The 13,663-nt window shown below is 40.7% G+C and overlaps 1 protein-coding gene across 3 annotated transcripts in view; it reads left to right on the forward strand.

The window, feature by feature from the left end:
* Window positions 1–42: 42 nt before the first annotated feature.
* dab2 (DAB adaptor protein 2) overlaps window positions 43–13,663 on the forward strand; it is a 56,477-nt gene continuing 42,856 nt past the window's right edge. For 2 of the 3 annotated variants that reach the window (XM_008102846.3, XM_062972454.1), the window contains exon 1: window positions 43–188. The gene's annotated coding sequence lies outside the window, so the exon portion shown is untranslated. The remainder of the gene's footprint in view (window positions 189–13,663) is intronic. The other variant, XM_062972455.1, reaches the window with a different exon arrangement.

A 13,663-nucleotide genomic window follows, 5' to 3' on the forward strand; every position in this document is an offset into this window, starting at 1 on the left:
CGCATTCCTGGGCCGCGCTCAGCTGCCAGCCTCTGATTAAAACCAGCCTCGCGGGCCCTGAGTGGCTGGGCGGCGGCGGAGGCAGGGGCAGGGGCTATTTAAGCGGCCCGCGCCGTGACAGCTCACTTGCCGGCTGCCGGGTGGTCGGAGGAGGGTCATGCGCCCAGCGGATCGGCCCTAGGCTTCGCGTAAGTCCCGCGGCGGAGGGGCTGGGCCGGGGGCAGCGGGCGGGTGGGCTTGGAGGGCTCCTTCTCTGCGGGCGACTCCGGGTTCTCGAGCTGCCGTTGTGGCCTCTTCCGCGAGGCACGTCGGAATGCCTCCAAGTGACACCTTTCCGCTTTCAAATGGGTTAAAGAACTCCAACGCTTTGCGGGCTGGAAGCCTGGCTTTGTGGCTGTGAGCTACTCCCCGAATCCCACCAGTGGTTGTCCCCGCCTCTCGCTGTCTCCTCTCTGGATCTCTTCACCAGGAAAAGCGTTTCCGAACCTGCTTTTCTATCCCAAGCGGGCAAAAACAGAGCCATGACCATCTTTGACTTCCTTGGGCCCAAAACCAAGCGCGGTTGTCCCTCCCTGTCCACGGATTCCACCCTCCATGCTGGAAAATATTCCAAAAATCAAACCTTGGTTTTGCCATTTTACATAAAGGACATCCTTTTACTACGCCATTGCCATTCACGGGACTTGACCATCCACGGATGTTGGTATCTTTTCTGGTCCTGGAACCAAACCACTACGGATACCGAAGGTCCACTCTATTGGCCTTCCATGCTGAGTTACCTTTCTGGATAGTGTGTTGTCAAAGGCTTTCATGGCTGGAATCACTGGGTTGCTAGAGTTTTCTGAGCTGTATGGTCATGTTCCAGAAACATTTTCTCCTGACGTTTTGCCCGCATCTATGGCAGCCATCCTCAGAGGTTGTGAGGTCTGCAAGTAGGGTTTATATATCTGTGGAATGTCCAGGGCGGGAGAAAGAACTTGTCTGTTTGAGGCATGTGTGAATATTGCAACTAATCACCTTGATTAGCACTGAATAGCCTTTCAGCTTCAAAGCCTGGCTGCTTCCTGCCTGGGGGAATCCTTTGTCGGGTGGTGTTAGCCAGCCCTGATTGACCCATGTCTAGAATTCCCCTGTTTTCTGAGTGGTGTTCTGATTTTTAAGTTTTCTTAACCAACCTGGACATATAATATTATTTGAGAACACAGAAATGCTGGACCACTCTAACAACCACCATGTCAGACTACACAGAGAAGCCACTGAAATCCACACAAGTCTATGGACAATTTCAACAGAAAGGAGAAAACCATGGAAATGAACAAAATCTGGCTACCAGTACGTATTTAAAAACTTTTAACACCAGGACAGTAAATAAAGAACAACACCTACAAACTGGAATTCTAGACAAGAAACCATCAGGGCCAGCTAATCACCTCTCAACAAAGGATTCCCCCAGGCAGGAAGCAGCCAGACCTTGAAACTGAAAGGCTTTTCAATGCTAATCAAGCAGGCCAACTGAAACATTCACACCTGCCTCAAACAGACAAGAGTTCTTTCACCCACTATAAAGCCCTCTTGCCTAGTTTCCAACCTCTGAGGATGCCTGCCATAGATGCAGGCAAAACGTCAGGAGAAAATGCTTCTGGAACATGGCTATACAACCCAGAAAACTCACAGCTACTCAAACCTTGATTTTGCCATTTTATATAAAGGATATCCTTTTACTATGCCATTGCCATTCATGAGACTTGAGCATCCACGGATTTTGGCATCCCTTATGGTCCTGGAACCCAACTGTAGTGGATACTCGGGGTCTTCTCTATTGGTCTGCACCCTCTGATGCTGACTAACTTTTCTGGATAGATTGTGTGAGGTCTACAACCATCCACAACACTCTCTCCCCTTTCTCTTTCTCCCCCTTTCAGGTCTTTAAAAGTATTCGTGGATGCCAGAAAATTGCTGAGAGGGAGCTTTTCCCCTTACGGAATTCAGGACTCTTGGCAAAGTTGGGTGTTGGGGAGGGAGGCGGAAGGGGGAATGAATGGGGTGCGAGGGAGACGTGGGTCTGGTGTTTGCCTGCGGAGTGCAAGGGTAGGAAACTTGGCTTGGGCAGGAATGTCCTAGCAAAAGCTGCATGGAAAGTACCACCCTTAAAAGCAAAAAACAAAAAAAATGAAGATTTTGCCAATCTGGAGAGGGTTGAGAGTGGGTCTGCAAAGTCCAAGGAAAATAAACAAGCCTTGGAACTGCCTGGGTTTACCAGCAGGCTAATATATACAAATGGAAGGGAGTGAAATAAAACAAGGCAGCAATTAAGTGACAGGGGGTCAAGAATGCCTTCACGTTGAGACTACTAGAAGTTTGATAAAACAGAATCATCAGAAAGAGAGTTATAGCTCCTTGAAACTCATGCCACATCTTTAACGGTGCTGCAGGGCTTAAGTTGAGGCTTAAATTTGGGCTCCTGATAAGCTTCAAGGCTGATGACTTTGTAGTTCCTGCTAAGCAGAACCGCCTCTGCCTGGAGCAGAGCTTCCTCCCAGGTGTAAAATCATTCCTCTGACTTCTTTCTTTCCCAAGTGAAAACAAACAGGAGCTCACTTAAGGAAGCCAGGAGGCAATAGTAAATTGTTCCTCCAATAATACACACTGGCTGAAAGGGGTTTAGACCAGGGCTAAACGGTTGAGACAGGAAAGCTAGCATTGTCTTGGGAGTTTGCTGCTGGCAAAAGTAGCTTGGAAAGCACAATTAACTTTGAAAAGCCCCTGGAGCCTTCCTGAGAGCCTCATTCTTTTCTTCTTTCCATTTCACCCAGTCAAGGAAGGGGAAACTATATCTACTAAGGAAAAACATGTCAGAATGAGTATTGTATAAATAAATTCAGACCAAGCAAGCACTTTGATAAATTACATGATAATATACTTGGAAGTTGCTACTTTTGTAGACGGTAGTGGTCTTAAGACAGTGTTTGGGGAATGCAAGATTGATACAATGGGTCCTTGGTATCCGCTGGGGTTTGGTTCCAGGAAACCCTCTCACGTAGATACCAAAATCCATGGATGCTCAAACCTACTACAGTAGAGTCTCACTTATCCAACTTTCACTTATCCAATGTTCTGGATTATCCAACACACTCTGCCTCCACAGCTGTTTTTATAGGCAGCAAGGACTGAACTTTTTGCGGATTTAACTTCCGACAGTGTTGTTACTGTAAGTTCATTTTATGCAATTCTGTCTTTATTTGTAGTCAATGTTTTCAATACATTACAATATTTTGGTGCTAAATTCATAAACACAGTAATTACTACATAATTTTACCATGTATTGAACTACCTGTTCTGTCGATTTGTTGTAAAACATGATGTTTTGGTGCTTAATTTGTAAAATTACAATGTAATGTGATGTTTAATAGGCCTTTTCTTAATCCCTTCTTATTATCCAACATTTTTGCTTATCCAACATTCTGCTGGCCTGTTTGTTGGATAAATGAGACGCTACTGTATATACATTGGCATAGTAAAATGGTATCCATTATGTAAAGGGCAAAACCAAGGTTTGATTTTGGGGAGATATATATATATATATATATATATATATATATATATATATATATATATATTTCAAGGATAATGGAATCCATCAATATGGAGGGCTAACTGTTTAGTCAATAACAAACTGCCTGTAGGGTTGACAAGTGTAGTGTTGCCTGTTTTGAGCCTGTGGCACAGGATTTGAAAACCTACAAACATGACCCCATGCTAAGAAAAATGTTGCTTGCTAATTGGTGAGTAAATTCTCGCCCAACTTGTTGGACACCTTATTGAGGCATCAAAAAGCAAAAAACAAACCCATAACTCAACCCTCTTAGGTTCCTATTGATGGTGGCCACAGAGGAAGCCAGGAAGCCAGTAAAATGCCCTGGAAAATTTTCTGCCTGGGAGTACATATACTCTCAGAATTTATTTTTTAAATTCTGGCTACAGCCAGGAAATAGGACAGAGAGCCAAACACTGCTGGCCCTAAAATAGAAATGTGCTTCTGCAGAGTGTGAAAGAAAACATGCAAGAGGAGGCCCTGGTGACCTCTACCCCACAAGTGTAGTAAGGAGAGTTAAAGGTGTTATGAGGATTGCTAATAACTGAGTCAACTGGGGTTTAAAGTAGATGGTCCACAAGATAAAGTTTATGTTTAGTCACCATTTATGTTTATATCCTGCTTTTCCTCCAGTTTAGTGAATGTAGCATATGTGCCTCTCTTGCTTCTTTTGCATTATATTCACAACAATTGTGTGAGATATATCAGGTGCCAGGAGAGGGTCTGGCTCAAACTGGCAGCGATCTTCATAGCTCCAGTGAGATTATAGCTTTGTTCTTCAATTCCCATGGGAGCAACTTAAGCCACTACTCCACTGTGTCTGTTGTATTACAGGTTTCATCCTCTCTCTGCTTCTAGGTTGAGCATCTTATCACATTTCATACTTCTTTCTCATATCACCCTCTACCATTGGCTATGCTGCATAGAGCTGATGGATGTTAAGATCCATGTGTTTCTAACTCTACTCTGCTGTAACTAGACAGTTCTTTGCTTATGTCAGGCTAATGAACACTGAAAACTTAGGTGGCAGTTCTTCTCCCAATGTTGCAGCAAAGTATATCTGCCTTTTGCTGAAATGACAAAGATTTGTTCTGAAACACTGTATGCAAAGGTTTACAAACTGCCTTGAAAGAGACTATTTGCAGCTTTCTTTTTGTAGATATAATGCTTAACTATGGTTAAGCATTACTCCTTAATTGTGCCATAGAATTTGGGAGCAGGTCTAAGTTCTAGGACTCGGACTCAAATCTGAAACTCCATGGAGCAATTTTATTAGTTACTTATGAGTATTTTTTTATCTACAACAGCATTTTAAGCTCAGTTTCTCTAAATCAACTGGCTCTTCAGGGAAGATACAATATTCTAAGGTAGCCACAACGTTCTTTGAGTCATATAAATTTCAGGTCATCCCTCTTGTTGTGTGTCATCATTTCTGACATATGACACCCCTATCCAAGGGTTTTCTTGGCAAGTTTTGTTCAAAAAAGGCTTGCAATTGCATTATTCTGAGGCTGAGGAAATGTGTGACTTGCCCAAGGTCACCTGGTGGATTTAAGGGCTGAATGGGGATTCAAACCCTGGTCTCCAGAGGCATAGGTCCCTTCCACATAGCTGTATAAAATATGGCAGTATGGACAACCCAGTTCAAAGAAGACATGGATTATCTGCCTTACTATTCCAAATTATATGGCTGTGTGAAAAGGCCCATAGTCAACCACTCAAACTACTACATCATGTTGGCTTATCTCTAGTTACACCAAAAGTGCAAATGTGTGCTTAAGCCATATAACCAAGAATATCAAGGCCAAAATCTCACAGTATTTGCCTTGAACTGAGTTATCTGAGACCACACTGCCATATATCCCAGTTCAAAGCAGATAATGTGGGATTTTTTTTCAGCTGTGTAGAAGGGGCCTAAGATAAATGTGTGATTCAGCTCTGTCCTGCACAAATGCTCCAAGCACAGTAAAGATCCTCCAATTGTTTTGGATTTCAGCTCCCAGAAATCCTAGACATCTTACCAGCTGTTAGGAATTGTGGGAGCTGATGTCCAAAACACCTGGAGGACCAAAGGTTGGGAACCACTGTTTTAAATACTAGAATGTATGCCTAAAATTATCACTGCCACTTAGGTCCAATTAGTACAACATCCATTTGATGCTTCTCAGTGGGGGGAAATGTCCTCATTATGTCAGGCTCATGCATAACCATCAGAATGGCTATACCAAGTGCCCGAGGTGAAGAATAAGATGTCAGCCCTCTCTCAAAATTCCAAAAAGAAAAGTTAATTAAATACATTTTAATACCTTGGCAATGGAAGAAAATCCCATACTGCAGCAGAATGCAACAGGCTAGCTTAGAGGGACCAGGCCTCCAGCACCTTGTTGCCGCCTCCCAGCATCTACTGCTTGAGGTGACCATTCCACTGTGTATTAGTGGGAACCATTGCTTGAGTTTGTTCACCTCAGCATCACTTCCTCATAGAGTAAGACACTTGATTCCACATCAATAAATGTGCAACACAGAAGTGTGGATTTCATCAGCTTTGCTGGAATACTGATACTTGAATGTCGTGGGAGAGGCTGCCAGTTAGCCTACATTCTTCTTAACAGTTTTGGTACTAAGGGAACCTGAAATTCGCAGAGAGTGAATTACTTTGAAATACCCCATTCAGTAAGGGCCAGCTGAGGACAATGTCTTGGCATGAAACTTTACTTTCCTGCTAGCTCAGCAGTCCAGGCCATAATTGAGTAATACGATGAAAAGATGGTGAGTATCCTGCCTTTTGGGATGTTTAGCTCCATGCTGTAGGATACACCAGCTGATAACCTCGGGAGGAAAAATAGCTAGTAGATAGAAAATAATGGGAATGAGAGCCAAGTAGATCAGCTTTCCTGTAGATCTCCCCTTGGCCTGTTATTTTTACTGACTAGGACCAATGTTTAAAGGAAAAGAAGACATTTCCTTTGCTAGCCAAATACAGGCATTCCCCTAATATTTATATGTTGTCCACAGCACCTTAAGAACAGTCGTATTGTATCAAACTAAAGGTCTGTCTAGTTCAACTTCTTGCTTCTGTCAATCAGATGCTTCTGGCAAGTCCACAAGCAGGATATAAGTCAGTGGCACTCTTGAATCCATGCTCCTCAGTAACTGGTTTCATAAAATGCACTTTAAAGATACAATGTATCTTTAACTATAAAAGTTAGACACTTTGAAACAGAGGGCTAAGAGCTAAGCTATTATAGGCAAAACTTAACATTTACATAAAATGCAAGATATTTTGCAAGCTTGTAATAAAAGTGTTGTTGTTACTCCTTGTGTGGTCATAATGAGCACAAGATGAGAAGTTCTTGGTAGCTGAACATAGTGTATTAATTGCTCTAAACTTATATCACATGGAGTATCTTAATTTTGGGAGCCACATACTGGAATTGGGGTGATTTTGTATTGTTTGAGTAATTCAAGAAAAAAATAATGAATTTCATGGCATCAGGAAACCTTGTGACAAATAACACACAAGTTTTCTGGCTGTGCGAATGCCAGAAATGCAGCTACTGGTTTTCAATTTAATGTCATGGTTTCTTAATGTTTACTTCCCACCTAATATAGGACTCTCCAAGGCATATTTTTTAATTAGGATAGTCATTTTTCCAGTGTTATAGGAAACCGTCCTCTGTTTGAAGCCATCTTCTATTTGAAGTGTAGTCCAGTGCTAGTTTGTTTGCACGGTATAGAAAAGGATAGTTCGGGTTTGGAAGTTGCTCATCAGTATCTGATGCCTAGAGATCAAACAGACAAATGGACCACTACAGTGCCATGCATTGTATTTCTATCAGGAAGATGGATCTTCATATAAATATTAGCTTCTGCAAGTGTGTCTCCTCTTTTGTTATGTGTTTGATGATTAGTTGCTGCTGCCTCTTCTTTTTCTTCTTTTTCTTCTTCTTTTTGAAGTTGTTACTGTTACGTGCTTTCAAGTAATTTCCAGGTTACGGTGACCATAAGAGAAATTTATCACAAAACTTCATTGGCAAAATTTGTTCAGAAGGTGTTTGCTTTGTCTTGCTTTCCTCTGAGGATGAGAGAATGCGATTTGTCCAGGGTCACCCAATGGGTTTTCATGGGATTTGGACAGTGGTCTCCAGACTTATAGCCCCACATTCAAACCATTATACCATGCTGTCTCTCTTTTGCATACTTTCCAATATTTCACAAATTAAAACCAAGACTCATGTGGCCAAACAACATCTTGTGGTCAAAATGGCAAAAATTATTAAGGAAGCCTAGGAGGGCTGCAGCAGTTTGTTTTTGCCTAAGCCTACTGGGAAGTCCAATATTTTGCTTTCTCTTCTCTCTCCCTGCACACCGAACTGAGTGTTTTTATCTTTTGTGTGTGTCAGAAACGACTTGAGAAACTGCAAGTCGCTTCTGGTGTGAGAGAATTGGCTGTCTGCAAGAACGTTGTCCAGGGGATGCCTGGATGTTTTTGATGTTTTTACCATCCTTATGGGAGGCTTCTCTCATGTCCCTGCATGGAGCTGGAGCTGATAGAGGGAACTCATCCGCGCTCTCCCAGGGTTGGATTTGAACCTGGCAGCCTTCAGGTCAGCAACCTAACCTTCAAGTCACAAGGCTTTAACCCACTACGCCATCGGAAGGAACATTTCTCCATAGTTGTAGTTCAGCACTCAAACCTTTACACTACACACACACACACACACACACACACACACACACACACACTTGTTGTGGTAACAACTATTGGTGGTAAAGATTCATGGAGATTTCTGTTCCCAAGAGTGGATTTCCCTTCCTAGTTGTAGATTTTATTTCACTTTCTGTTGTCTGTTTGTAACCATGAGTCATTTGTAAGTTGAATGTTTGTAACTTGGGAATTCGCTGTATTTTATGGTAACATGAGTTATGACTAAGGGTGTATATGGATATATCTGCTGCATAGTTATCTCCTTAAGTAAGTAAGGTAAACAATGTTTGCTTGTATTTCAGGAAATACAGCCTTAAATGTAGATTTGTGCTTTGTCATGGAAGAAAGTTTCTCAAGTCACTCCTAACATGAAAAAAAGGAAGAAAGTTGGGACAGAGTTTAACAGGCTATCAGATTAGTGATGACACTGACTATTACACCCACCATGTGAAACATCTGGTAGGAAGCCCAAGTCTCATGTCCCTGAGAAAGCAGGAAATGGGAGATGACATGAATGGAGTCCATCAGTGTAGCTGGCAAGGTTTTCTTGCTTTTTGTAATAAAGGAAAGGTCTCCTAATGTCAGGGCAGTTCTATTGCCAAAACTGCCGCAAATGTTTAGCTTTCTCTTGTGAAACAAGATTCCTCTAAAATGAATCAACTCTTTTTCTCACCACACTGGAATTCATTATTGGTAAAAACTGTCAGCTCCTATTCCAAGAATGTCTGTTCCCTTCTGTTCCTCCTTTTCCTTGGTGTTCAGGTGACTGTTAAACATCCTGGGACCAGCTAACAGAACCAATTGGGAGTCCCAATATTAAACTGGATTTAACCCATCAGACTTCAACTTCCTAGAACAAAACAATTAATTGTAGATGCACCCCCTGTTTACACGGAAAGATGGGCTAGATAGGTCCCTGTTGATTCAAGAGTCTTCTTGAGCTTCCATCAGGCAATTAAAACTATTTCATACAACTTTTGGTCTTTTGCACTATAAATGGTTTATTTGCCTATTTTAACTATAATTGTTTTGAAGATTATATAAAGCTATGCTAAAATAATTGCTTAGACAATGTTTTTATCTGTTTAATATGCTAACAGTGGGACCCTAACAAACAGAGTGTCATATATAAATGCTGTCTTTAAAAATTAGATTCTTTAAAACTGTAGCTTATATCCAACAAATGACAAAAAGCAGACATTAAAACAAAAGAATCATATTCAAAAATAACTCCATAGTATTTTCAATTTTTTAACTTTTGTGTCCGTCTCAGTAATCTCAAAATTAGGAGGCTGGTTAGACAGTGTGTAGTGTGTTGAGGCAGCTAGAAGTGGCCACTGGGCTCCTTCTACACACATTCTCATTTAGTAAGCTATTCAGCATTTAACCAAACCTCTGCCCCTCACAAGAAGATAACTTCCTGTTCTGTATCATTCTGGATTCTGCATGCTGACCATGTTTTCCTGCTTCATTTGAGATGAAACTGCTGATATAATTGTAACGTGCCTTTTAGATCACCTGGTGCAATTCAGTGACTAATAATGCATTCAGCTGCTGCTTCTGTGACATTGGTGGGTTGTCTAACCTTTCCTTAAATACAGCAATTGTGTTTTACAAGTTACTGAGGAAAAAATATTTCAAATGACAACTATGTCAATAGCCTTTAATGTACTGTGTGCCAGCGCATGGAGTATGGCAACATGTAGGATAGTGTGCCTGCCTTGCAGTCAGACTGAACAGAGTTGCTGGATTTGGCAACTTAAAAGAAGCATTGGATAAAAAACAATGTCCTTGCTTTTGGTGCATATAGACATTATGGTAGCCATAATGATCAATGTGCTGATACAGTCATGATTGGATTACTGTTATGTGTTATACATGGTGCTCCCCTTGGACTGGAGGCTGCAAGTTGATAAAGAATCCACTGCCCAATGAGAAGGGGAGCCTATTGCACCAGTTCTTGAATAACAGATTTCAATTCAATGTGCTTGTAAACAGTGTGCAAATCCCTAAATGTCTTAGGTCCCATCTACTTGGTAGACCCCCTCTCCCAGCATCTGCCAAACCAGAGTTTAAGATTGTTCAAAAATATAGATTATTGTTATTTGGAATAGCATGTCCAATGGGGTTGCTATGTATGGCAGAGTCTTCTTCTTAGTGCTTAGCCTTGGAATTTCTACCTGGCAGAGATTCAGTTCTCCTCCATGCTCTTTATCCATTTTTATCATATGAAAATGTATTTATTTGCACAAGATTAAAGGGTGTTAACAAGTGTTTTATCTTTTTGGTTGCTTGTTTTAATCTTATGTGCTTTGTATACATGTGTGATTTAGATTGTGATTTTAAGTTGTATAGTTTAATTTAGGTTATTAGATAGTCTGAGCTCTTATGAGGAGGACACAAAATTTGATAAGTACATTCACTGGAGTACCAATTATAAAAAATTATAAACTTTCCTCCATGTATCATAGATCCATTTTAAGGGAGGGAGTGGCATTCTCTCGATAACATTTGGTAACGTGATGGTGATGTTTTAAAACTTCTGGTTGTGAAATCGGTATCAGGCCCAAATAGTCTTACTATTTAATCTCTGTACTGCTCATCTCAGATCACCTTGAAGCATTTGTTGTATCTAGCATACCAATTTTTTTTCCAAAACTCTTATACATATGACATCAATAAGTTACTTTATATGCAGGAGTGTAACAATGAATCCAAACCAAAAAGCTCTTTAGGAAAGTCTTGTCTCTAATGTTAGCTGTTAGAAAGAATCTGTCTCTGAGTAAACCTCCCTAGCAGAGTTGGCGAAAAGCAATACATTTTTAGAAACAGGGACAGGTGTTTTCAGAGTACACAGGAGCCACTTAATCTTCAAAGTATGCCAAGAAAAATGTAGTGATCTTGCATGCTGGCAGGACATGAAATAACCTTGGTAGATGTCTGATCTTCCTAGAGTAGGAGTGGAGACCTTGTGGTCTTTTAGATGTTGCAAATCACTTTGGGGAGAGGCTGGTTGGAACTTAGGAGTATTGCTATATTACAGTGTTGGAGGTCATGGTGGCACAAATTCCTCATCTATAGTAAAGTGGTGAAGATTCAGCTGGCTAGAGTGGAATTGAAACAAAAATGGTTTGAATCTTCCCTGTTTAAATGAGTATATTTTGGTAGTATTCAGAAAGTTTCTCACATCCTTATCTGCCATATGATGATAATACTGACTTATACCTCTTCTACACTACCATATAAAATTCAGATTATCTGCTTTAAACTGGATTATATGGCAGTGTGGACTCATATAATCCATTTTAAAGCAGATAATGTGGATTATCTGCTTTGATAATCTAATTGTATGGCAATGTAGAAGGGGCCTCAATAGCATCGTGATGAAAATTACAACGGGACAATTTATGAAGTAGAGTCAGCATGGCTTAGAAGTTTGTGTGTTGGACGATTACTGTTGACACCAGAAGCTGATTCCCTATGGAAAGCCACTGGTTGATTTTGGGAACATCACATACGTCAGAAATCCTCTTGATGGGTCCACTATAAGTTGAAAATGACTTGACACACAACAGTTCATGTTGTGCTTTAAACAACAAGGAACTGAAAAGGGTGAAACTGTTAAGTTCTGTTGATGTAAGTACCATTTACTTCAGTGGGTTTATGCTAATTGAGACTAATATTTAGTTTAGCCCTAGAATATAGAACTTCACATCAAATATAAAATATATAAAAACACTATTTGTGGAAACCGAAAGAATATCAAGCGTCACCTCCTGACATCCTTAATGCTCATGTATTTGATTTGTTCATGTACTGATGTAAGGAAGCACTCCACATTTTAAAGGAAATGTACTTAGCGACAACTGTGTTAGGTACTAAAGTGTGCTATAAAACAAAGGCGCCATAACTTTTGAGCTAGGATGCTCTAGTTCATGAACTACACAATTTCCCCTTTTCTTCTATGAAGTAGATAATACTTTGTGAGCAATTATCTTCGTTTTGCCCTGGATGTGTGCTACCACAGACAATAGATATGCTGGTCTTGCACATTCCTGACATAATTGCTAGTCCTATATTACTATTGCTACTCTAGTGGAATGTGATCAAGTATAATGCTTCATTCATGTGCATGGCTGAACGAATGAGGAAAAACTGACCATTTCACTTGAAGATAAATTAATGCCTCCCTCACTATTTCCAGATTCTTACAGGCTGAGCAAAGGTTTCTTTTTCATAGTGCAGGAAAAGGAGATACCTCTTAATAGGGAAAGAAGGGCTCATGCAGACAAGGTTTGGCATTCATAGGATGGAATTCTCTTAGGGACATATGCATGTGTGAATCACACTATGCACACAGGGCCAAAAATCACAATTCTCCAACAGGACATACTCTGCTAATAGCAGAAGTGATGATGTGTAGGTAGCAAATTAATCTGTGCTTTGTCTTTGAAAGCTGTCCATTGTCATATGTGTTGCTGTTGTGCATCCTATACTTTGTGTTATGCATCCTGTATTGTGCATTGCCCAATAGCATTGAGCCATTGACACATGTTGCGCAAAGTTGCTATTCTAAAAGTTGCTATTCTCTCATTCTATGCTAGGGGGATATTGAATTGAGGCTGCTGTTTCATGCACTTTAGGACCTGAGGGGAAAGGAATGAGCCAGGCTGATTTCCAAATTAATACTAAAAAAAAAAGCCAGGCAATAGTCTGTTGACTTCTTTGTAGACTCCTACACTTGGATTAAAGAGCCACTGCCCACCGAATAACATGTAAAATGCTTACAAAATTGCCTATCTTTTACACTGTAGCTTATTCAAAGAGGTAGTATTTCCTGCTGCGGAGAGGACAGTCCTTGATACAAAATGTTACCTATTCCAGTCCCACTTGGAAGTACTACGTATAAGAAAAGAGGATGTTGAAGTCCCCTCCCCCAATTAGCAAGAAAAACAGACTAGTCATGTTCTTCCCCATAATAATTCCTATTGAAATTACAGCAATTCTTCCTAAATGGTAAAAATGACAACAGGTTGTCCAGGTAGGGCATGCATATAGGAAAGAATGGCCACATTTGTTTGTGTGGAATTATTTCTGTCCTTTCTAATGAGTTATATTTTGGGTGGAAATTCTGTTGCCTTCCAAATGTTATTAAGTAGCAACTCCCAGTATTTTTAATTTTTGCTTATGCTGGCTAGGTCCCGGCCCTAAGTTGGCTTTTCACATTTGCAGGTTCACCTTTTGTGGGTTTTATTATTTATGAATTTGATTAATATGATCATTCTAGGAATTTCTAGATCCTCCAGTGTGACTCAGTGGTCCGTGTCTAGCAGAGGCAGCCCATAGAAACATGCTGGAAGACT

Source organism: Anolis carolinensis, chromosome 2, assembly GCF_035594765.1.
Source record: "Anolis carolinensis isolate JA03-04 chromosome 2, rAnoCar3.1.pri, whole genome shotgun sequence".
Taxonomy (NCBI): domain Eukaryota; kingdom Metazoa; phylum Chordata; class Lepidosauria; order Squamata; family Dactyloidae; genus Anolis; species Anolis carolinensis.